At 40.7% G+C, this 24,784-nt stretch overlaps 1 protein-coding gene and 1 non-coding gene across 12 annotated transcripts in view; both read right to left on the bottom strand.

Annotated features, from left to right (window-relative positions):
- LOC122675400 (LIM domain containing preferred translocation partner in lipoma) overlaps positions 1 to 24,784 on the bottom strand; it is a 713,437-nt gene that overhangs the window by 235,947 nt on the left and 452,706 nt on the right. The gene's annotated exons all lie outside the window — the stretch shown is intronic.
- Positions 22,140 to 22,211, bottom strand: TRNAC-GCA. The gene has a single exon. It is a non-coding gene; the product is annotated as a tRNA-Cys (tRNA).

Raw genomic sequence — 24,784 nt, 5'->3', positions numbered from 1 at the left:
GATGCAAAGACCTGACTCATTTGAAAAGACCCCGATGCTGGGAAAGATTGAAGGTGGGAGGAGAAGGGGACGACAGAGGATGAGATGGTTGGATGGCATCACTGACTCAGTGGACATGAGTTTGGGTGGACTCCAGGAGTTGGTGATGGACAGGGAGGCCTGGCATGCTACAGTCCATGGGGTTGCAAAGAGTTGGACATGACTGAGCGAATGAACTGAACTGAACTGAACAGTTATTAAATACCTAGATTATATTTGTTAACAAAGATGTATATAGGCTGCCAGCTCTGTGGTCATAAGAGCACCTTGTATTTCTTCTAAGACCATTAAAAATTTCCAAGTCATTTTCTATCATTTCTCTTGCAACTTTCAAGGCTATGTGTTGTGTGGAAATAGGGCCCTAGAGGATCACCAAGTAACTCTTTTGACTCAAAGGCAAACATAATCAGCCTAAAACACCAGATCAGCAGTGGAGTCAGCAGCAAGGAAGGACTTCATTGTCACAGTTTTCTGATTTTGGAAGGAGAAGGGCTAACGTTCCCCAAAGTAAGAGATGTTGAAACATCAAACACACATATGCATACTCATATCCTTTGCATTGTTAATCCACAGAAAATGTCTAAAATTCATGAATCCTCAGATAGAAAGCATCCCTTTAAAAAAAACAAACATGGAGCAGTACAAATGCCAGGGAGAAGCAGCTAAATGTTATTTGCAAAGTAGGACTGGAAGATTGGAGAAGGGTGGAGCATAAAACGGATATTGTTTGTTTTATACCTATTAGTCCTACTAGACTGGTTGAACTAGAAGAATGTATTATTTAAATTTTTTAAGAAAGAGAAAAAGCTTGTGAAATATGGAACTTCTAAATGGCAAGATTGCACAGCAAAGGAAACCATAAACAAAACAAAATGACAACTGATGGATAGGAGAAAATAATTACAAATGATGTGATGGATAAGGGAATAATTTCCTAACTATACAGTTCATACAGCTCAATATAAAAAATAAAAACAAAAAATTTGGCAGAAGGCCTAAATAGACATTTTTCCAAAGACATTCGGATGGCCAACATGAAAAATTCTAAACATCGCTAGCTAGAGAAATGCAAATCAAGACCACTCACATGGGTCAGGATGGTCATTGTTAAAAAGTCTACAAATAATAAATGCTGGAGAGGGTGTAGAGAAAAGCAGAATCCTCCTAAAATGTCAGGGAACATAAATTAGTTCAGCCATTATGGAAAAGAGCATGGAGGTTCTTTAAGAAACTAAAAATAGAGCTACCATGTGATTGGGCAATCCTACTCCTGTGTACACATCTGGAAAAGATGAAAACTTTAATTTGAAAATATACATGCACTGAAATGTTCATAGCAGCACTATTTACAATAACCAAGGTACGAAAGCAACCTATTAATAAATGTCCACCAACAGATGAACGGATTAAGATGTGATACACACAATGGAATATTAGCCATTAAAATGCATGAAACAATGCCATTTGCAGCAACATGGATGGACCTAGAGATTATCATACCAGGTGAAGAATATAAGGCAGAGTAAGACAAATATCAACATGATATCACATATGTAGAATCTAAGAAAATGATACAAATGAACTTACTTATGAAACAGAAAACTACTCACAGCCATAGAAAACAAATTTATAGTTACCAAAGAGTAAGGCGGAGAGGGATAAATTAGGAGTATGGTACTAACAGATATGTACTACTGTACATAAAATAGATAAACAACAAGGACCCACTGTATAGCATGAGGAACTATACCCAGTATTTTGTAATAATTTAAAATGGAAAAGAATGTGAAAAGTATATATATATATATATATGCACAAACAAATATATAACTGAATCATCTTGCTGTTTACCTGAAACTAACACAACATTGTCAATCAACTATAATTCGACAACAACAAAAAAATTAAGATAAACATCACTTATTTATCATCAGTCACTGTGCTGATTAATAAATAGATAAAGTATGAAAGTGTTAGTCATTTAGTCATGTCTGACTCTTTGCCACCCCATGGACTGTAGCCCGCCAGGCTCCTCTGTCCTTGGAATTTCCCAGGCAAGAATACTAGGGTGGGTTGCCATTCCCTTCTCCAGGGACTCTTCTTGACCGAGGGATCGAACCCAGATCTCCTGCATTGCAAGCAGGTTCTTTACTGTCTGAGCCATATAAGATAATCCCAAGGAGGTCAAGGAGATCAAAGTTTAGCAGGAATATTAAGACATCGTCCTGTCACATGCACCATTACATGTGTTTATATGCCACTGTTTAGTTTACAGAGCATACTCTCACAGGGCTGTAAGACAGGTTCTGTAACATGCAGTGGGTATACAGAGGGAGAAATTATTTCCATCTGGAGGAATCTGTGAAGGTGTCGCAGAGGTGGTATTTTGGAGCTTGGCTAACCTAGATTTTTTTTTTTTTTTTAAGAGCATTCTTCACAGAGAAACAATTTCATTAAAGCAGAGAAATGGATGGCATAGGTTAATATGCATAAGGACCAGCTCTTAGAACATCGGATAAACTGTGGGGATTGCGAAGAAAAAATTGGAAAAGATAACGGAGAGATAACAACAAAAAGCCCATAGACATTAGGCTCTGGCAGACAGGCTTCTTTCCATTGTTGTGGGAAGCTGTTCAAAGTGAAATTAATGAGTAGCAAAGTAACTAAAGCAAAATGAAAAAGCATATAAAATATAAAGTCAGTAGCAGTAAGGCTACATTTATATCAGCCTGTGATCAATGACTGAGGAAGGCCAAGTGTTGCAACTAACATCAGGGCGAACATTTTTGAAGTTAAAGTTGTAATAGCAGTCACCAAATTCTTTGACATTTTATACTGTTTTTTTTTTTAACCCAGATCAAAGTAAAACAACTGTAAATAAGTATCTTATGCACTTTGTTTTTGGGTGTACATTCTTTGACAGCTCTGGGAAACTAATATATCACTAGGGAATGAAGGAGAATGTGCACACCGGAGAGGAAAGGGCAGAAAATAACTGAATTCAGATATGATATCCTGGGACAACTTAAAGCCTGCAAACAATCAGGCAACTAATAAAACATCCAAAAACTTGCAAAACATCCCGTGGAAATGGGCCAATTCAGACTGTATTTGGAAAGCCCTGTGAGAAAGTAGGAATCTGGCATTATCTTCAAAGGAGGTAACAGAATCTCCTTTTGAACAGCTCTTGAATGTGTGGTTAGCTCGAAGCAGGATCATGTAGTAGAAAGAATAGGTGCTGTGATATCGGAAAGCCTGGACTTGAATTTCTCACTTCATATTTTACTGGTTCTGGGATCTTGACTTTTACTGGTTCTGAGATCTTGAGAAAGTCTCCTCCCCAGTCTCCTCACCCCTTTCCTCAAGGTTGCTGTGAACCTCCAAGGTCAATGTTAGCCATTCGTCACTAATATTCCCTCCAGTGGAGAGTCTGCTTGGAACCTCCATTCCAAATGGAGAAAATGAGCTTGATTTGCTCGATCTCAAGCCTAAGAATAAGGGCTCCAGAACCCCTCCAGATTTAACTACTAGAAATGGCTCACTGGCCAGTACATGTGGTCTGATGTCAGGGGCTGCAATTTGGGAAAAAAACAGAAGCTTAGCCACGAGGCCTTGGCAGGTGAGCAAAAAGGTTGTCGCTGCTTTTTCCCCCAACACTTTGTTTTTAAATGTAATTGTTTGTTTGCTTTTCTTGAGTCTGCACAATCTGTTCTTTGATTTGCGATCTCAAACAGTTTGCTACTGCTTCACGGCTTTGAAGATCAGCTTCAAGAAACGACACCAACGAGCTGTCACAGACAGTGAGCATTAAAGCTGCCAGGATTTGCAGGCACCACCAGAGGAAGGCGTCCTCAAGTGTGTCTTCAGGGCCCTAATGTAGAGGCCTGGTAGCACGTGGGTATTCCTTGGCATGGGGCTTCTTTTTACATCAAAGTGTTTTCTAAGCTTGAGAGTTTTACTGCTTGTTATTTGGGCAAAGAAACATCAACATCACAGGTTGACGTTTTCTGAAGTCACAGATAAAAAAGGTGCACAGAGTAAATTTTGCCTGGAAAGCTCAGACCAATGTCAGGATTATCTAAGATAAATAAATTTGTAGTTGAGCCAACTCCCTCTAACTGCCAGTAGATATTTTTCTCAATTCTTTGAGAAGAACTCATTTCAACTACTAAAATCCTAAGGCTGGAAACAACCTCCATGGTACTCTATTCAAGCCCCAATCTCTGCTTCCTCTGATGAATCCCCATGGCAATCTTCCAGCTTCTCCAGAGATGGAAATCTCACTACTTTCAAAAGCAATGGAGCCTTCTTTCAGACAGCCATGTATTGGTCTTCCTGTCACTGAGCTAATCTATGTTTCTTCCATGTACCTTTCACTTATAACTATTACATAGTGATGCTTATTAAGTAATCTCCCCAGTTCTCTCTGCCAGTTTTGCCTTATTCATTTTGTAAAACCTATCTTAAACTTCATTTCTTCTAGAAGCTCAGCAAGACTATTCGACCCTTTTTGGATATCCCTTCCCTCATCTCAAACCTGATAATGCTTACCAAGCTCTGGGCTCTTTCCCCCAGGCTAGTAGGAACTAGATCTTCTTTTCTGGACCTTCTTACCCTGAAGAGAGGAACAAGGGCATATTTTAGACCCACACGGATATTACATGACTAGATCATGCAGATGTGTCAGTGAAAGGGAGAGTACATCAAACCCTTCAATGCAGAACAAAACATAAGCCTATGAACACTTCATTTTGCATCTTCTGTTCATAGTTTACTTCCCAATGATATTCATGCCATTATCCAATGAATAACTTCCACCATTTTATTTTACACACATATATGCTTTTTTTCAGATAAACTATGTCTCCTCCTACCCAACCCAGGGCTAATGTCCCCTTCTACAGGAAGCCATCCCAACACTCTGAAATCCGTGGACTGGAACTATTGTTATGAGTCTGTTCTCTGAGTATGATGAGGATTATTTTCTCCCTGCTGGTATAAGCAAGTTGAAGCGATCGCCCTGTCCTCCCCTCTGACTGATTAAAGGGACAGCAGGTGGGCGTGGTCTAAAGCTCCTCTGTGAAGGGATCTTGGTACTTGTGGATGTAGATTCTCCCATCCTCAGCCATTAATCCAGGCAGGGGCTGGCTAAGCTTTTGGAGACCATGAAGAAACCCAGCAGGACTGAGAAATATTGATGGATTTCATCATTTTGCTGAGTGCAGTGCTTAAGCATGTAGTTATTTGCAGAAAATTGCAGAAAATTGCTCCATTTGGTATTGTCATTGATTTGTGGAAACGTGGAGTTTGTGTGTGTGCGTGTGTGTATGTACACACAATTCAGAGAGAGAGAGTTTGACTGTCTGCATTTTGAGGGTTGCTGATTTTCACCCTAGAGTCTGTGGGAATCTTGAAGTAAAATATGGCTACATTAATAAGAAGTGCCATTTTTAAGCCATACTAACAAACATAGGTAGATTTAATCTCCGGAATTCCCTACCTCTCTAAGTGCATATAGCATTGCTGACATAATGGACATGAATATGAGCAAACTCCAGGAGACAGTGGAGGACAGAGGAGCCTGGCATGCTGCAGTCCATGCAGTTTCAAAGAATCCAACACACTTAGTGACTGAACAACAGCTAAGTGTACTCATCCTAATTCCACTCTCAGGAATGCCACTCTCCTAAAACTCCCTATCGAGAGGTCACTAATTGCCCAAGCTCAGTGGGTAAGACCCTATCAACACCACTTTCCTCTTGAACTTCCTCTCAACTTCCAAAGGACATTGCTCCTCTTCATGGACCTTAATATACTCTGGTTTCTAATCCATTTGTATATTGGTACAAATTGATTGGATTTATCTTTTGCATAAACCACAATATTCTTTCTAGGTCTAGGCACAGTATAAGGTCCTCAGAAAACCTAGCATAACTTTTATTTGTAAAGTATAAAATAGGGGTCATGGACATTTAATAAAGCAAGCAATGAAATACCTTATTGAGTCTAAGCTCACAGAGGACAGGGCCTGCTGGTTGTATGGTAATCTCAACTCCTTTCCAGCACCAGGCAATGGCAATAGTGGCAAGTCACTAACTGAGCTCAGTTTATAAGCCTGAGGACAGATATAATAGTACGATCAACTAAAGACATATCAGATTATAACTAAAATCCATGAGCAGATGCTATCCAACTACTGACTGTCATTTCTTAATTAATGAGAAAATAGGCAAGGTTAAAATATATATAAAACAAAAACCAACAAAGAAAATACATTTATTTCAGAAACCAAATGATTGGGGATTGTATATATGACCGTGATTGGTTGCACTGGGGCAGGTGCTTTAGAAATGTCTTTTTTTTTTCTTTTCGATGCACTGGGTCTTCCTTGCTGCACACAGGCTTTCTCTAGTTGTGGTCAGTGGGAGCTACTCTCTAGTTGCTGCGGTATGCAGGCTTCTCCTTGTAGTGGCTTCTCTTGTTGCAAGACGGCTCCAGGATGCGTGGGTTTTAGTAGCTGCACTCAGAAGTTGTGGTGCATGGGCTTATTTGTCCTCTGGCATGTGGGATCTTAGTTCCCAAACCAGGGATCAAACTCATGTCCCCTACATTGCAAGGTGGATAGGGAAGTCTCTAGAAAGGTCTATCTTTGCAGACTCTGTTATCTTTCACCATCATGTTCCTTCTTCAAGTTAGACCATCTCTTATGAACAACTGACTTTAGTCCAAGAGTTTCTCTGTAACTCATTTTCCAGAAATCAGGAATTCATGCTTTTATAAAAACAGTGATCTAATTGGAGGTTAGACTCCAAGGCTAGTCCAAAGATTCTATTAAACTTGTGGTTATGAGAATCATATTTTCTGAACCCCAAATAGAGAAATGGTATGAAAAGTTCAAGGAGAAGAGAAAAATAATGATAATAACAACAATAACTAAACCTTGCACAGTCAAGGACTATCCTAAGAACCTATCATGTGCTCACTTAATCCTGACAACAGCCCCCTCAGGAGAGTTCTAGCCCAGAGAAGTTGTGAGAGGTGCTTAAGGTCTAAGCTAGTAAGTTAAGCAGCAAGGTTGGAATCCTTACAGGCTCATTCCAGAACCCGTCTCAACCTCTATGCTTTATGACTTCTGATTAAGAAAAAGTGGACTGAAAGCTCCACTTATTTTTCCCAAGACTACACTTGTTAGGGTAAGAATTTACAGTAGAGTCTGTTCCTTTAGCTGTGAAAGATCAGAGGGAAAAGAGACATTTCTAACATACATTTATAATACAGTGTTAGAGGTTTCCATGACCCAAATTGGACCACTAAAGAGAAAGAGAGGTTTGGGGGGTGAAGAGCTTGAACATTTGAAGCTAGAGATCTACAGAGATGACTGAGCACATAAATGTAAAAGGAGCCTCTGGAATAGGATCTGATAAGGGGAGAGGACACAAGGATGGAGGTCCATGATGACCAGACTGTGAATAACAGAACTTGGTGAATGGTGGCATTTGAGGCTCCTTTCTCTTCTCTCACATTCCAAGAGGTGTTGGCATTTCACCAGATCCCCCACTCTCTGTCCAGAGCTCCCTTAGTTGAAGGAGGGAAATGTGAGATGAGAGGGTGCACGTGGTGTAAGAGAGTCTATGAGCTCGTATCAGCAACCAAGAAAGGAAAAAGGAGAATAGACAGTAGAGAAAACTCCAAGTGAACTGAGAATAAGAGAATTCAATGACCATCTAATGAGAACAGCCATACTTATATAAGAGGAATGCATACAGAGTACCAAACATGGGTACTTCAACCAGCAGCATGTACAATAATGCCAGGTCCAACAAAATTTCTTGGCAATGTCTGAAATAAAGCAGGTTACTCTAGGGCAGGCAAAGTCAAAGGCCCTTTTCTCATCTTTCAGACCAATTACAAGTTCCAGGGAATATTTGTAGACTTAAGTCAGGGAAGTTTGACTCAGGGGGGACAGTCTTGTGGCTTTTGAACCAGAAAAAGTCGAGTCAGGTCTGTTTTACTGTTTACAAGTAATGGAAATTTGAACAAGTAACTTATCTGTCCTGATCAGCCCTCAGTTCTTAATAACATGTAGAAAATTATTATAATCAACTTCCGTTGTAAAGACAAACAAATTATGGATGAATAACATGTCATAAACTGTGATGCAGTTACTCGCATACCAAATTATTTCAAGATAGAATTGAAGCTACTAGAAATAAAATCTTTGTTTCTACCATTGATCAACTATGAAGGCCCATCCTTCAGACACAAGTGAAATTTTAACAAGCCTGTGTGTGATATCTTTCCCAGAATTCCAAGAAGGCAGGCCGCCCCTTGTCTATGCCTACTCTCTGCCTCTCTATTTTATCTCCTATATAGCATCTATCACCGGGAGAAGCATTTGCTGATTTGCATGTCCCTCTCTGCTAACAGACTGGGAGCTCAGATTGTGTTGTATTTGCCTGAATATCCAGCATCTGGCAGAAATTCCTGAAACATGCAATATCCTTAGAACAAATTGGTAGGAGATGAGGAATTACACTCTATAATAGATTTCTTATCCATCATTTCTTAGATTGGACTTTTTGTTCTTTTTTCTCTTCTTAATCATTCTGAGTTTTATTCAGAGTCAGGACCACAGGTTGCATAAATGGAAAAGTATGATTAGAGACATTATAGTTTTGTCCTCTGCTTTCCTTTAGAGATTCATAAGTTTCCCTAGATTGGCAAACTTCTTCTGTAAAGAGCCAGATAGTAAATATTGCAGGGTTTGTGGGCCATTTGGTCTCTGTCATAACTACACAACTCTTCTGTGCAGAGAGAAATCAGCTCCAGACAGCACAAACAAATGGGTATGACTGAGTTCTGATAAATATTTACAAACACAAGTAGTGGACCAGATTTGGCCCACGAGTCACAGTCTGACCCTTGTCCTAGATACATAACTCAAATCTTTTTTCCTACTATTTCCATCAGTTCCAAGTCACTCAGACAATGTGAAACACTATGTATCAAATGTCCTATTGCTCCAACAACCAATCCTAAGCTGCAACCAAGTGTGTAACACTTGTGAAAATGCTTGTGTCTTGATTTTCAGTCTTTAATCTGACAGCACCTGATATATGTCCACTGAAACCTAACCACAAGGATGGTAGATAACAGAAACCAGTGCAACCAATGTGCACATCTCATGGCTAAGATGAGCAGAAATAAAGATGCAATCACAATGGCAAGTGCCCAGGGTTAGAAACAATGTCTCAGTGATATCAGAAGAATGTATGTCCCCACTTTACCCTAATACAGTGTCAAACATGGAATGAATACAAGGTAAACACCCCAAAGACAGATGATGGGGAAACATGATTCTGGCCCACAGGTATTATTCTCAACAGAAACTGCTATATTTTACAGTGATATAAACTTTAAGAATTTCTATATGTCTTTTTCTTTAATTCTTTCATGGACCCATAACACTGACTCAGTTGTTTTTGTCTCCATTACCAAATAACAAGTTACTTCCTAGCCAAATTCTGTATCTCTATCAGCATATAGCATAACATCTGTCATATTGAGGGCATTAACTTTTGTAGAATGAACGAATGGATGGGGTAGATTGATAGATGGATAAATGGGTAGATGGTTTCAGAGCACCAGTCAGACTATCAAGTGAGGAATTTCTCTGAATATGAAACATATCATTAGGTGGTAAATTGATAGATAGATAGATAGATAAGTTATAAATAGTAAATGACCACAGAGATAAAGAAAAAGGACAAGGCAAAAGTGAAAATCATAATTATTACCTATGGCTGAGGCAAATTCCTTCAGGAAGAATTCATCAAAGTCTCCTTTGTGCTTCCTTGGGATCCTGTTCATTACACCTAGTTCACAAATTTGGAAATAGCAATTTACACATCTGTCTCCATTCCTCGATGATGAGCTCTCTGTGGATAGGAACCATAGTTGCCTTAGGAATTGATTCCTCTTCTATCTCTGTCTCAGATGCTACTTCATTTCTTCTGTAGCCCATTGATCTAGGAAAAGCCTCCATAGCTCTCTGAAGACTGAATGCTTTTGGATGCCTGACAGGGAAGGTAGGGGTTTTGCTGCCACCTCAGTGCTAAAAAGATGGTCTTTATGTAGGTTGCAATTTCACCTATGGTTATCACCTCTCACAGGGGGCTGGGTTTCACTGCAGGAGCTCTGAGTTCTCACAGGGTAAAGTCCAGTCTGGGACTTCCCAGGTGGCTCAGTGGTAAAGAAACCGCCTGCAATGCAGGAGATGCAGGAGGTGCGGGTTTGATCCCTGGGTCGGGAAGATCCTCTGGAGAAGAGAATGGCAAGCTACTCCAGTATTCTTGCCCAGAGAATCCAGGCAAGAGGAGACTGAGGAGGAGACTGGCAGGTTACAGTCCATGGGATTGCAAAGAGTCGGACGCGACTGAGCATGCACACATTCAAGTCCAGTCTCCTTTGGAGTGGTTAAGATGAGGGCTGATTTGGTTACAAATGTTGAAAGTAGAAAAGCTTTAAATCAAAGTGCCTCAACTGTCATCTAAACCTGGAGGCCACTCTGGCAAATAGCCCCATCCCCACTTCCTTCAAGGATGCTCTTTTTTATTTTTGCTTGAGTAATGACAAAGTAACAACAGTCTGGATCAAGCATCATCGTTCACCTGTAAATGGTGCTGTCACAGCCAGATGCATTGGAAGTTTAAAGCTGTTTTAACTTTAGAGTTTGGGGAATTCTAATTAGCTTTTCATTGTTATTTTTTAATGTAAAATTTCCTTTGTTGAATTTACTTAAAATATGGAATATCCTTGATACAAAGAGAACATTCCTGCTATTAAGCTGGACATGACAATGAAATAGCACTTTGACAAGGTAACAAGATGATAAAAACATTTTGCAGCAAACACTTCACATGCCAGAATTAGAATCAAGCAAACACTCCTTTCCTATCCTGAAGCACAGAAAAGAGGGAAGACGTTTTCGGAGAGAAAGAAAACATATTTTTTTTTGGCACGTGCATTTTAGCTTGGTTACAAGAGCTAAGAAACCGACAACCTAGCAACATGCTGGCCTGAACTGACTAATAATAAAATAGAAAAGGGAAAAAATAAACCCCCAGTGCCAGACCCACCTCAGGCGGAAATTGTCTTGGTACTTGACCACCAAAGTCTACAGTTAACACTGGAGAAATCTGCCAGCCTCAGGAATGCTGAAAACAAATAACTAATCAGGGTATCATTTATGTAAAATAATGGTACCATGCAGAAAATGGTTCTAGAAGCTAGAGAGAGCAATGGAAGGAAAGGGGGGGGGGGAAAGAGTAGGACAAGAAGACAAAGTTTTCACTGCAGTGGGTCAAAGCTCTTGATGAGAGCTGAGTCAGGCTTACAGTTATCTCATGGTTCCCTCCCCATCCATACTCCTTGTTGAATATTCATTATCTGAAAAGAAGGATGCCACAAGCCAGTCATGAGCACTCACCAGGATCTATCTTCCCATCCTGATTTGGCATTAGGTGAATGAATCCCTGCTGGCGCAGTGGATTCTCAGGGGCCTGTGCTCATCACCTATACAGTAGAAATAAGGCACTGTCCTTTGGGAGATCATGCAGGTGTTAGAAATAAGTCAACGTCCTTCGCCTAGCTTGCATAGCCTCTATAGAAATAAACACATAGGTCATTTTCTCCAAGTAATTCTTAGGGAAAGATTAATCTGAAGTCGATGGCATCATGTGCGAAGATCAACGCAGAGTGCCAATTTATTAATGGAACACAAGAAAAGTCCAATACAAATTTTCCTACTTCTGTAGTACTCTATTGTCTATGAAGCACTTTCTCACTGAGTCTCATTTAAACCTCACCATAGCAGAGTGAAACAGACAGGACAAATAGAAGTACCCTGGATTTCCAAATCACAACACTGAGACCCAATGAGACCAAATAACTAGACTCCTATCTTACAACCACAGGCCCTGTGATCTGGCCACAGACTGTGTGGCTCCATTCACCCCTGTTGCTCGTCCTTAATTATGAAAGAGTAACACTTTTCGAGAAGTGAATAATATGCTAGCGTAGCCAAGGCAGAGCAGAAAAGGGTCAGTGAGGACGACAGTGATATGTTCGGGAAACGACCGGCAGTGACCCTTTTCTTGAAAGAATGTGCTTGAGAGGAATTTGGATGCTCAGATGGTCTCTATTAAATCCTTGTGGCCAGAGTGGAAGCAAAATGCTTGCTCTGAGGACTCAAGTGAACACACGCTCTGTCTCATGCCCACACGCCTTTTATTATCTCTCACGGATGCCCAAAGAGGGATGGGGGATGGCAGAGAAAGGCTTCTCTTAGCCATGGAAGAGCCTCAGCAGCAGCTGTGTCCTGCAGTGTAAACACACTAAACTAAACAAAAACTGAGAGAGGGCAAGAGAAAAGGAGCAAGTGAATCGAGTCTTCTCTTCTGTTTACACTCCTTCCTGACAAATATTTTGTCACTAATGAAAGACCCATTCATGAAGCCCTATCTTCTAATTAGATGCTTCCAACCCAATCCTGCAGCAGAAGCCCCTTAGTCAGCCCAGGCCAGGTCCCCTGCTACGAAGCACTGGATGAAGATCACAGTTAGGGCCCCAAGGTAGGCAGTGGCCTGCCCAGGACACAGAGCTGGCATGGTGGAGCTGGGGGTGGGAAGGGCATTGTGCTCATCTCCAAGTGGGGATGCACAGGGAAATCCAAACTGAATAGCCCCAAAGAGCAGTCCTAACTCCATAAGGGGAGGAATGAGGGGATGGAAGGAAGTTTCAGCGGAGCATCCATTACAGGCTAAGCATTAAGCCAGGCACTGACATGTTATCTCAATTAATAAAGGCCAACACGCTGCTTGGCATGCATTGTTCACACTGAGGTTCAGGACGGGGAAGCACCCCAGCTCTACAGAAATGTCCAGGACTGAGATTTGTACTGAGGTCACAAAGATTCCAAAGACTGCCTTTGGTCCTTTTCCAGTTCCCTGAGAATGTCCTGGATTTATGTTTCTAACTCACAGCACAACGTAATACACAGAAGACATGGGCTTTGTTTCCACCTCAGGAACAATTTAGCTGCCTTCTACCAAGTGAGGGCATCAGACGAGATGATTTCTAAGGAAAATTTCAGATCTGATAAGGCAAAAATTCTAGGGAACTCTAGGGGCTTTCTGCACCTAAATGTGGCAAGCTACCAGTGGTTTTGAGGTCACGCTTCACATGCCAGCTAACCGTGGGTGGGTCTACTTCATATCTTTACCTTTATAAGCTAAAAGCTACCTCACTTCTGTGGGCTTCAACTGCCTCATCAGTAACACAGAGACAATAACAACCCTGCTTAAGTAACTCAAATTTGCAGGGAGGATCAAATGAGTTTACAGTACTTTATATACAGAGTCACTTTGTAAATATTACCAGCACTCCTGCTCTTCCAAGAGTTAGCTTATAGGATTCCAGAATTGCCTCAGTATGTAAGACGCTGGGCAAGGTTCTAAGGCATTGCTGCTCCAGATGATGGACTGAGCTTCTAACGGCCCTTGTTGGCCACTCCCCTGGGTAAATTCTACAGGAACATGGAGGGCAGATAGATATTAGGATCCTAAAGTGAATGACTGAAGCTACATAGTATATTTCCTCCTCATAATGCCTTATCATAGCAACAATATCATTCTTTCCTGACAAAAATCCTCTGTTTTAAGGAAAGAGTATTTTCTCAGCAGATGAGGGGACAAATATAATGTCAAAATCCGAAGGCATATCAGAAATGATTTAGTTTTACTTCTTCACTTAAATTTAGGAAATCTGAAACCCAAGATTCGGGAGATATGAACAAAGGTATAAGATATAAAGATGTTTGGTACTTAACATTTACCTAATGGTGAGATATTTCTCTTTTCTGCCAATTTTGCTTAGAACTACATTCATTCTTTTGATCTAAATTATTTAAAGATTTTTTTTTTGGGGGGGTGGATTCCTTTCCTTTTTTGTTGTTCAAGGGAAGATATTTGACATTGGTAAAGGAAGCACACAAAACATTTCTTCTGAATGTACTATCCTTTAGGAGATATTTTCTTACGACCAAGGAAAGAAGGGCTCCGTAGGTTTCTCTGAAGCTACACCCAATTACAAGGGACCACACAGAAAATCTGACTGAGAAAGAATGGATCCAGTTTTCTACACAACAGCTATTATTGGGCACCCACCACCTATAAGAAGAAAGTGACGCTGCACTCCATTTGTGAGTCCACACCTCAAGGATAGCATCCATTTTGAGTCCTATGTTCCTTAACAGGGATGAGGGCAATATCCTGAATACATATGTGGTCCTCAAAATCACATTAATAAAGAATCATTTAAGAATAGGCAATGGTCACCCAGATGAAGAGACACTGATAGCACATGTGAGTATTGTCTTCAATATACTAAAAAAAAAAAGCCAGGTAGACAGGTATGCTCTTCCTTCCTTCTTCCAGTATCAGAAAAAACGTTCCAGAGCTTAGAAGTAGGGACCAGAACTTAGAGATTTTTCAGCCTAATAAAAGCAGAATAGATCTATTCAAAGACGGGATGAACTGTTTTAGAAGGTAATAAGCATCTTATCACTGAGAACAATTGAGTTTATGTAACTGAAACAACTATACAGTATGTGTCAAACTGGGCTAACTGTTGACATGTATTTTCTCATTTATTCTTTACCACAATCCTATAGGCATATGCTATTAATACCATTTTTGCAAACAAGAAAGATAAAGTTTAACATCACATAGTGAATAGAAGGGAAAGAAAAATTTTGAGCCAAGTTCTGCCTGGTTTCAAAATATATACTCTCCTTTTCCTGGTCTTTTCCTTCTCTGCTCCCTATACCAGGCCACAACCACTGAGGAATAGATCTTTCCAATAAATATAAGATTTAGAAGAACTGATTTTCCTTTTGTTGAGGTAATTGAATCTCAGTCCTTTATGCCATCCATCACCCATAATGCATGGTGATTCCTTCCAACTGTTGAGTCCCTGAGTGAAAGACACCATCATGCCATATGGCAAAACTTCACAGATGAAGCCAACATACCCCGGATCCTTAACACAAAAAGTTAACCTCCTAAAGGGAGACCTTACCAAACACTGCATGAGGGCATTTATTCCATTTCTTAGTCAGGCACTGTGTGTGGCTGAAGGGAAGTTGTTGACTACTAAATGCTAACCAAACATCTTATTTTTAGAAGAATATTTAGCTCCATCTTTATAGTGTCTGGACTTGTAACTACCCATTTCTCTAACATTAAGCTGAGCCACACAAGAAAATTGCTACAGTGATAGTATTTCCAGGGCACACTGAGTCACTGTCCAATGTCTAAAATGGGAAATAAATAATTTGTGAAGATTTGTTGGTACAATGAGGAGGAGGATACTCTACGGTTGGTGTTCTGTAGTAAACTTCAGGGTTTAATGTAGGGGAAATGATCTATTCCTCCCAAAGGGGGTTGCTAACTTTAAAAAGAAAAAAATAGTTCAGGCTTAGGAAAAAGAAAGTAAGAGTGAGCAAAGGCTAGTATCACCAATAATTATCAAACTCAACTGCTGTAAAAGCAAAGATGCGGTTTGCTCCTGACAGTAACAGGCCTTTTGGGGAGAATGAATGATCAGGGTCACCCTACCCAGCAACCAGCCAAGAGCGAGGCCAAGGTTCAAAGCCTTCCACACTCAGATCCCAGGCCATGCATTAAGAAAAGAGTTCTATTAGAACAAGACAAATGTCACAGCTATTGTGGGAGGTTGCCTACTCCCCACGTGTATTAACAGAAGCCTTGTGTCTGTACTCCATCCATCCGAAACCTTCCTTTGCTGCCAACTTTACCTCAAAAGGAAAAAAAAAAAAAAGAAGAAGAAGAGAAACAAAACAAGCCCAACTGATTATACAGGCAATGGTAATGTACCTGTCTTCATTGCGGCCAACACTATTTTGATCAAACCTAAGCTTCTTTTAAGATCGTTCTCCAACAAATAATTCTCTTCAATTTTCATCTTTTCATAGGTGAAGAGAAAGGAAAGGATAAAAGAAACAAACAAAACTCAAAATACTATTTACTCTCCCAGCAGAGCAGCATGGTGTAAACAGAAATAATAGTTATGCTCCTGGTTTCTGAACCCTCACAGGGTTGCTGTAGAAAATAATTTTAATGGAGAGCCAGAGAGTCTTGCAAAACATATAACGAAGCCATAATAAAATGGGATACTTATCCTGCTGCTCTGATTAGACCACTTCCATTCAATGGTTGTAACTAATGGCTTGTTTTTCCTCTGGTATTAGGAGCCCTATTACTGTGCTGAACATAACATACCTCATTTTGTTTTCCTAGCCATGTTTGTCTCTTTCACTGATGACTGCAATTCGATATTTATGAAATCACATAAAAATAATGTATAATCTTTCCTATTACTCCCTCCCAAATTGTATAAAATTATTCAGAGGACAATAGATTAATGTACACTCCAATGCATGTGCCCTTTTTTTTCTAACCACTTCTAACTGACAGTCTCTATCCCTCGCTCACTCTCTCTCTCTCTGGCTGGAGAACACACTGTACTTTGGAGATAATTGACTGTGGAATATGATGATGTTTATTCAAAAACAGGTCACACAGACTGCAATTTGAGAGTCTTCCTTTATCCTCCTTACTTATTCTCGTCCAAGGGAAATGCATAATACCATTCCCTGCAAATCAGAAATATGGAGTCTTAATTACTTCTTTAGATTTAACCTATTGAGAAAGAATCCACTGCAAATGTACCCACCTCCTTGGAGACTGGCAAGGTTTAGAAAACACTTCCGATTATTCATGCAGAACAAACTGGGATGAGATAGACGGTGCATTTGTATCATTTTAATAGTCTGTTCTACTGTTTCTAAACCAGCACGTTATGGCATTTAGACTTTGTTTTATCAGGAATTTCACAGATGGACAGTAACAGCTGGGTGGGAAGGTGTCGTATGGTGGGGGAATCTTGGGCTATCAGTAACCTGGGGCCATGGCATGGACATGAAGACCGGTCTTTGACCTGATGGTAGAACTTTTCCTCCTGTCTACTGCCAGCACATTCTGACTAATTCAAGTAAAAATATGGGGTTTTCCAAAAGGCAATGGGAATTCTGTCACTGAGAGTGTACCTGTGTGAATCATTGATTCTGTCCAAAGAAGTAATCATGTTGAACTGGTTAAATTTCACCCTAAGGTGACATTCATGGTCCAGTTCTCTATCTGTAATATATTCAAATTTCATGTCAAAGATCTAGGCCAGACATGGGGTAGAGCAGGTGACTAGTAGCATATTGTGTCCCCACATCCACTCCCCACAAGAGTCTACCCTGCCACGTCTCTATGTAGTCCAATACAGGCCTGTGTTTAGGAAATGGGTGCATGCGTGCGTGCTCAGTCGTGTCTAACTCTTTGTGAGTCCATGGACTGTAGCCTGCAGGCTCTTCTGTCCATGGGATTTCCCCAACAAGAATACTGGAGTGGGTTGCCATCCCTCCCTCCAGAGGATCTTCCTGACTCATGGATTGAACCTGCAGATTCCTTACCACTGAGCCACCAGGGAAGCCCTTAGGAAATGGGGGCAGATCACAATCACAGTGACTTCATTCACTGAAGTCATTTAATAAATGTTCATCATGTCCCAGGTGCTCAGAAATATGCTAGATCTAGAAACATAAACCTGGAGTTCCGTTAAATGAAGTTAAGAGCTATGGATTAATTTGCCATTTGACACATCATTATTGATACGTCCTTGGTATCTACTTAGAAAAGTTATCAATGAATTTGTGAGCTAAATATTAAGCATCTTGCTTCGTAGGCTCTTCAGGAATTTGTAAAGAGAAAGGAGTCCAACCTCCTTGTTTTGTAAAAGTGAAAAAAAGAGAGATAAATGACTCATCTAAAATGACTTATGGATTATTAACTGGAGCTACCACCTAGGATTTCTGATGTAGGAAAGTTTGCTTTCCTATACTCCACATTGCTTCATTTTTTAAAAATCAGCTTAATCACTTAGATCTGGTATTGACTAAACAAATGTTTACTGAGTGTTTACTGTGCCATCTGAGAGCTTCTAAGTTGAGGAATAAATGTTCATTATTTCAAGGGAAGTACACATCATTTTATCCCCCGAGGCCTTCTCTCATTTCCCATGGCATCAGATTCCGAAACAGAGAACTTCTGGATTCCAATATATGAGCAAAGGCACATGGGATGTTGGTGTACTGAGGCCATTTCCAGTCCCTGCATACTTGGAGGGGAGCACCCCAGGGACTCCAGCAGTGGTGTCTGTATTTCCTTGGAAGGCACATGTTCAGCCTGCATGTAGTTCAGAACGCCCTCTCTGAGCATGTCAAAACAGTCTGACAAAGCCTGCTCTCACCATATTGGTGGGGGGCTAGAACCAAACGTGCTGGGAACCTTTTGAGAACAAGTTGTCTTATGAGATGCATACTCCACAATTCAAATGAAAGCACTAGAGAAACATATCCAGACTCTGTTTGGGTAGATGCAATGCAGGCTTTCTAAACTGTCACTATTGATGGCCAAGAAGCACAGTTAAAACAGAGAACCTTTCTAACAACCCAGAATATGAGATTACAGATTTCTGAAAGCTCAGAATATGAATAAATCTACCCTTTCTTTTTCCAGATGTCTATGAATTATTGGGGCTTCCCTGGAGACTCAATGGTAAAGAATCTGCCTGTGATACAGGAGACACAGGTTCAATCCTTGGATCGGGAAGATCCCCTGGAAAAGGAAATGGCCACCCACTCCAGTATTATGCCTTGGAGAAACCCATGGACAGAGAAGCCTGGCAAGCTGGGGTCACTAGAGTTGGACATGGCTTAGCAACTAAACTACTATCACTACGGGATCAATGCTGAACACTGACCTTCATAGTTTAAGCATAAAATTTTAACACAGAGCCTGTGAAACTTGCAACCAGGAACAAGAATAATTTCAATCCAGCTGCAGATTCTCCATGATGTCCCAGGTTAGGAGGATGGAGTCATCATGGAGAATCAGAACTAAGTGGTAGGCTGGGAGACCTCGAGCTAATCTCCATTCTATCTTATATGCCTACAAGGCATTGAGCACAGGGCTCTAAGCATTAGTTTCCTTGTCTATTTCCTACCCGACTGACATCTTCAGGAGCAGGGAGTGTATTTTCTCTATCTTGGAATAGGCAGCCCCTAGCACAGGTTTGGCACGTGGTAAGTGTGCACTTACTCCGCACACTCAAAGTGTGCACTCAAAGTGTGCAGAGAAAGTGACAGAAACAAAGGCTTGAACTCGATGTTCCATAAACCCTTCTCTAGCACTCAAGTTTAATTCAGCCAAGAAAACATTAGGGTGGTTGCCTGAATGTCTGAGAAAAAGGATGATATAAGGAAGAAAGCTTTGATTCCAGAATCTGAGGCACTAAGTGCTTCTGGGTACTTGCTTTTTATTAAGGTTTATGGAATTACATTTTATATGGAACATTTTCATTCAGGCTTTTCTAGAGATTCCCCTTAAAACATATCTTATGCTGAACCACCAGAGTGACTGAAACAGGTAGTACAGTTCTGGCCTAATCAAGCTACGCAGTTTATCTGATAGTTCCATGGCAGACACAATGTCTGGAACAGAGCAAAAAATGAGATCACAAAGTAAAAAGGCTTCAAATTAATTCTCATGACCAAAAGCAAAAGAGAAAAAAAGAAGAATGCAGTATCACATTATATAATACTTCGATGAAGCATCAGTCAAAGACAGACCTCTGATAATTTGAAGAATTACTGTATGAGAGATATACAGATATAGTTTTCAATTATATCCCTGCCATTTTACTTGTAAATATTGTGACTGCATTACTTGCCATTTGTCAGAAGACTGATTGATTCTTTTTATTGGCATATTCCTCTCACCCCACTCAATTTTATTTTAATATACTCACACCATTAGAATAAGTTATCTGGGAAAAAAATCAGCACAGAGAGCAAAATTATGTGAAATCTAAATGTGTTCAAGACAAGTGTGTTCATTCATTATAAATGAAAGAGTAGGCTTTGTAGGCATGCATGTGTGTGCGGTCACTTCAGTCATGTCTGACTCTGCAACCCCATGGACTGGAGCCCTCCAGGCTCCTCTGTCCATGAGATTCTCCCAGTAAGAATACTAGAGTGGACTGCCATGCCCTCCTCCAAGGGATCTTCTAGACTCTGGGATCAAACCAGCATCTCCTGAGTTTGCTGGGTTGTTTGCGGATTCTTTACCGCTGAGCCACTGGGGAAGCACAATCTTTGTATAATCTTTTCTATTATTATACCTAAAAACTCAGTACACAGACTGTCATTCCCACTGCAGAGTAATATTAATAGTGCTCACAAGACTTCTATCTGTCATCATGAACCCTGACAATACCAGGCATGTTAGCAGCAGATTCATCATTACCTTTACTCCTGAAATTACAGTAAGAAGAGTTGTGGAAGCCATGACAAAATCAGTACAATATTTACTGAATGTGCATTCTGTGCAAAGAACTGTGTTTCTGCAGTGAAGTGGGATGTAACCTTCCATGGGTTCTGTTTAGATGGATTGATGCTACCAGCCACCAGCCACCAAGATATTATGTACTTTACCACAGGGATGATAGGGAAGAAAAGGGATGTCCCTTACTCTCACGAGACTCACAATCTAGTATGTTGATGGCGAAATGCTTTTTCTCACAAAGATTAAAATAACCAACAGATCTATATGACTTGACAGAATCATGCAAAGATGACTGAAAATTCAAATATCTCTACTGGTTTCTACTGGTGTTGTCCCCAGGTCACACTGGGTGATTCTGGGCCAACTACTTGCCTCAGAGAGTCTGTGAATGAGACACTTTTCTAGACTTTTCTCCCTCTGGGCCATGAAAAATTCAGAAAGAAGGCCATACCTAGACTGTCTTCTATGGGAGTGAGAAAAGCCACTGGAATAACCAAAGCAAAGGACCAGATGGGGGTGTGGGGGCAGGCGGAGACAATACAAGCAAATCGTAAATATTGGAGAAAGCTGAAGACTAGTGAGAGAAACAAACAGTCAGACCAACATGGAGCATCAGTGTTGCCACCAAATTTCACTGGAGAAGGACTTGGGTTTGATCCATGGGTTGGGAAGATCCCATCACTGGAGAATAGACTCTCTCTGTCCCTGGGGTGCTAGAATTGAAACATGGGGTCTCTGTGAAAGGGCTGTTTGAAGTCTATTTTTGGTGAAGTGGACAAAGCTATTAGCTTAATTCCTTCAGATGCTGTCACAGAAATGACCTAAGAGATCCCACAACAAACGTGATCAGACGTTCTGAACCTTGAACCTTGAACATGGCATCAAACTTTGAAGGGCATTTCACAAAAGCATGGAGACTGGCCACCACATCAGGGATTGCCCCTTATTTCATTTGTCTCGACCATGTAGCCAAATAAAACTTTAAATGTTACAGACACAGAAAATGTCCTGAAAAGGTGCAGCTATAAGCAGCTTCAGTTGTCTGAAAGGTCCTTTTGCATCACCAATACAAATCCCAGCCATCCTCTAGGCCAGATCAAATGCTGCTTCCTGATTACTCAGGCTTAATGTGACCCTAAATCATTTAATACCAGTAAATTTTATCTTTAAAAGCTCTGGTTGTATGCATTCATGCCAAGTTGCTTCAGTGGTGACCCTATGGACTGTAGCCTGCCAGGGTCCTCTCTCCATGGGATTCTCCAGGCAAGAACTCTGTAGCGGGTTGCCATGATCTTCTCCAGGAGATCTTCCCGACCCAGGGATTGAACCACATCTCTTACATTTGCTGCATTGGCAGGTGGATTTTTTCCACTAGCGCCACCTGGGAAGCCAATAGCTTTGGTTATCCATCACTTTATACCTGTGCTGTGAAAGTGAAAGTGAAGTCACTCAGTCGTGTCCAACTCTTTGCGACCCCATGGACTGTAGCCCGCCAGGCTCCTCTGTCCATAGGATTCTCCAGGCAAGAGTACTGGAGTGGGTTGCCATTCCCTTCTCCAGGGGATCTTCCCAAACCAGGGATCGAACCTGGGTCTCCTGCATTGCAGGCAGGCGCTTTATCCTTTGAGCCACCAGGGAAGCCCATACCTGTGCTGCAGACATCATCATATATGTCTTAGCCCTCCCAACATGGGGTCTGGAATATGGTATGCACAGAATAAATATGGAAGGAGGGAAGAAGGGAGGAAGGAAAGGAATAATTCTTCCCAAGCAAATACCCAGAGTAGAAGATACACTTTTAAACAAACATGGATTCACCAGAAAAAAAAGTTTCAGCCCTCTCACTTCCTTTGGCTCCTTCTAAGATCCTGGGGGACCCAAGCAGTGTGCTCCCTGCTGCCTCTTCCCACTCTGCCTTGTTACATATTCACCTGGGACACTGTTGGAAGGGTGTCAGGAAATTGGGAGTTTGGTGAGGGGAGGATGAGTTTTGGCTACATTTAGTTCAGTGAAGTGGGATACATTTACATGGTTTGCTGTCACTACAATGCGTGCATAAGGTATCACCAATGATCATGGTTAGGAATGACTAGCTGGCATACTTTCAATGCCCCTGGGCCCACTTCTTGCCTAGCTCTGGGACTCAGGGGTATGGAGCCAGAAACCCTGTGAGGAGAATGTGTCCTACAACATCTAGCATGTGGCTGATGCAGGCAGAAAAGAGAAACAGGGTGTGAAACGTATGGAGCATAAAACTAAATCAGCTGAAAGTTCTACCAATTGTCAGATGTATAAAAGTATACACAAAAGGAAGACTACTCAGCACTCAGTGATGCAAAAAGAGATGCTTTCTTTTATCAGGATTGTGCTCAGGATGTACTAGAAGCAATTTTAAATGCACCACTGACTTCATTTTCTTTTTTGATGTGGATTTCACAAAATAGAATTTATCAGTGTATGAACTCACAGCAATAGTACAAGTATTTTTTAACAGCTTTCAAATAAAAGAAATTTTATATCAGTTTCCCCAAATATGACAATCATATGAAGTTTTAGGACATTACCAATGAAAGTTATACAGATTAAAGGAAGTTTTCCAAACTTTTAATCATCATAATAAAATAAATTTCCATCAACCATTTAAGAAGAAAGAGTAAAATTATTTTTCTGTTCTCCCAATAGGGAAAAAAAAGTATGGTTAGGTTGCATGGAGACGTGACCAGAGAGCACGCAGCCAAAAAATGAAAGAAAAAGTCACCAGACATTTAATTAATTAATTAAAATGATATTTTTCTGGATTTTGTAATTTTTGTTAGCTATCACAGATTTTTAAAAATCAATTTATGTTTTATTAGCTTTTCTCATTTGAAATAAATATTTGGATTTTTTTGCATAATTGTTTTGGGATGAGTTACATCAATCCCAAATTCAGATGCTGAAGTGCCCTAATACTATAGAATGTGACTATGTTTGGAAACAGGGCCTTCAAAGAGAAACTTAAGTTAAAATGGATTGTTAGGTTGGCTTAGGGGCTTCCCACGTGGCGCTAGTGGTGCAGAACCCATCCGCCATCACAGGAGACATAACAGGCACAGGTTCAGTACCTGGATCTGGAAGATACTCTGGAGAAGGGAGGGCAACCCACTCCAGTATTCTTGCCTGGAGAATCCCATGGACAGAGGAGGCTGGCGGGATGGTAAAGAGTCAGACATGACTGAAGTGACTTAGCACGCATGCACTGCTGCTGCTGCTAAATCGCTTCAGTCGTGTCCGACTCTGTGCGACCCCATAGACAGCAGCCCACCAGGCTCCCCCATCTCTGGGATTCTCCAGGCAGGAACACTGGAGTGGGTGCACGCATGCACAGGTTGGCCTAATCCAATGTGACTGATATCCCCGTAGGAAGAGGAGATCAGGACACAGATACACACAGAGGAAAGACTAAGTGAAGACACAAGGAGATGTCCCTCTATAAACCAAGGAGAGAGGTCTCAGAAGAAGCCAACCCTCTCAGCACTCTGACCTCCTGAAACAGGAGAAAATACATTCCTGCTGATTAAGCCACCCAGCCCTAGCAAACTCATGCAATAATTTTCTGGTCATAATTATGTACTTTTCAAAAAAGTCTCCCCAAAGTGATATACCTCAAAGCTTTATGTCCCACAGAATCTGAATATATCTCAACACACACACACACACACAGTAATTTAACTATTCACTGTTGGGTGTATTAACTACAGAGTGAAAGCCAAGGCTGTTTTGTTGGAAATCCTTACTTTTTATACATACTTCTTTATAAAAACTTTTCATCTTAAACAGTTGTTTATATTGTAACTACCAAGTGGTGAATAGGATTCAATCATTTAATCAAAAGGTTTATTTGGCTTCTGAGATTTGTCCGATCAGCTCATTATCTACAGACCCTTCTCAGAGAGGGTACTGAAGAACACCTAGATATCACTAGATATCAGTCCATATCTTTTATTCCTGTCCTGTTTAGTGAATTTCTTGTTTTTCGATCTCAATGTTAAATGACTGCAGGGGGCATTCTATAAACAGAGAAGCTAGGAATTGAAATTCCTTTTAGTTTCATGTTACATGATTTGGATTTTATAGACAAGGGACAAGGAATTTATGATTTATATAGTGTGCAAAACTGGGGATGTGACTTCTTTAAAATCGTGTCATCATCTGTAAAAGAGGATAATAGT

The sequence above is a fragment of the Cervus elaphus genome, chromosome 19 (assembly GCF_910594005.1).
Source record: "Cervus elaphus chromosome 19, mCerEla1.1, whole genome shotgun sequence".
Classification (NCBI taxonomy): Eukaryota; Metazoa; Chordata; class Mammalia; order Artiodactyla; family Cervidae; genus Cervus; species Cervus elaphus.
Note: the sequence above shows the minus strand (reverse complement) of the source record. Positions and strands in the feature narration are given on the sequence as shown.